A 2054-nucleotide genomic window follows, 5' to 3' on the forward strand; every position below is an offset into this window, starting at 1 on the left:
GTGCGCTGACAACCTCTTAAGGAAAATTTTACAAGCAGTATTGTGTAGTGTTCAACTAAACTAGTGAGGGCTGTATAATAAATAATAATAATAACTAAAACTATACATACAATATTATACATATTATAACCCAAATACTTAACATTTATTTCGTTAATTATTATTGATAATTTAAAAATAGTATATTACTACGTATTTTCATCAAACCGGGGCGGTGTGAGTAGATTAAGAACTTTATAATTTTATAGTATAAGGCTCCCGTGGGACTAAAACCTGTTCTATTAAATTTTTGGGGGACTTAGACCCCTCGAATCTCCTGCCCCCTAATGACCACCAATATTAAAGTTACTAAGTAATATAAATTAATATAATGCATACTAACGACGCCATACTATACGTACCTAATACAATTCTGAAACTAAACATACCTATAGGTTATACTGTTATACTGAAACTATAATTTGAAAATTCTATTTTATATTAGCTCTATTAAGTACCTAACTATTTATAAAATATATTATTTAATTTGTATAATAATTTAATCAAGCAATCAGTGTATAAGTATACCTAAACAGGAAGATTTTTTAATCCTGCTCATCCTATTTTCATGCTTAAATTGTGCATATATTCATATTATGATTTTCGGAATTTTTAAATACGATTGAAGACCATATTTTCGAATACTTGAGATTTTCAGTTCCACTTAAGGGATGATCCTGTGACTGTGAAAACTTTTGTTTTTCAAATAGGAACCACCCTTTTCACTTTAAATAATTCAGAAGATATTTTTTTTTAAGAACCTTGATATATCTAAATTAAAATTCGAACGAGTCGTGTTTTAGTTATATAATTTTGTGAATGGTGTAGGTATCTACTAAGAATGATTTGTCTTTATGGGTAAAGTAGATATAGATGCTTAGATGATTTGAAAATGCAAGTTCCTAATTACTATTGATCTATCAATATAAATAATTTGTAAAAACCGTTCAAAAATAATAAATACTACCTACATCTAATATTACATAATATGTATTTAATTAGAAAAATATAAAATATAAACTATATTATAATTTATATTTTACTAAAAAATTATCCTTAGTATAAATAGTTCAAGCAACTCAGAAACTACTTATTAGAATTTTGATTTAGATACATAAAAATGTTCAATAAAATCGTCTGCTAAATTATTAGTGGCATAAAAGGGAGTTCTCATTTAAAAATTATAAGTTGGCATCGTCACAAGACATTCCTTAAGTAGTACAAGTATCAGGAATTTTAAAATATAGTTTTAGCTTTTAGGTATACTTGAAAATTTTAAAAATAGTTTGAATAAATGTACTCTCAAAGGAAAAAAAAGTGGTTAAGTGGAAGTCGCTCTGATGTACAGTAGGTTACAAGTGGGTTTATGTAATGGATGGTGTTAAATTTACAAAGGTGGGGATTAACTAGTTAGTTTATTTTCTAATTAACTTATGAACTTAACTAGTTTAATTTATAGTTGAAATAACTTGGCTTTTCTCAGTTGATTTTAAAAAAATCCATCAAGTTAAAAACATTTTGAAATTTTTCGTTTATACGTAAATATTAATATATATATAATATATCAGTATAAAATAAAAATAATCCAATACTATAATAACACAAACATTTCTGTTCTTTTTCTTTAGTTTAAATTAGTAAATAATAGTAAAGTGAAAGTAAAAGGGTATACAGTGTACATTATGATAAAAATTCAATAAAATTGGTTTTTATAATTTATAAATTAGATACTAGAAAGACACATTCACTCTTTATGTAATTAACATGCTAATTTTAAAAAAAATAGATTAACTTTTTTTAAGCTGAGTTAAGTTAATATTTTTTTCTATATTAACTTTTAACTTATCGAGCTAAATTTATAATTTTTTAACTGTTAACTTTTAACTTATCGATCTTGTGTCCTCTTAACTTAACTTAACTTGAGTTCATTATTTTCATTAACCTGCCCACCTTTATAAATTTGAATTCAATGATATAATACCATTGTATAAGAAAACTGATTCTGAGCGTAACGG

At 25.0% G+C, this 2054-nt stretch overlaps 1 protein-coding gene across 1 annotated transcript in view; it reads left to right on the forward strand.

Annotated features, from left to right (window-relative positions):
- Nucleotides 1-2054, forward strand: part of tor (carotene dehydrogenase) — a 7188-nt gene that overhangs the window by 2155 nt on the left and 2979 nt on the right. The gene's annotated exons all lie outside the window — the stretch shown is intronic.

This window comes from Acyrthosiphon pisum, unplaced genomic scaffold, assembly GCF_005508785.2.
Source record: "Acyrthosiphon pisum isolate AL4f unplaced genomic scaffold, pea_aphid_22Mar2018_4r6ur Scaffold_21621;HRSCAF=24419, whole genome shotgun sequence".
In the NCBI taxonomy this organism is placed as follows: domain Eukaryota; kingdom Metazoa; phylum Arthropoda; class Insecta; order Hemiptera; family Aphididae; genus Acyrthosiphon; species Acyrthosiphon pisum.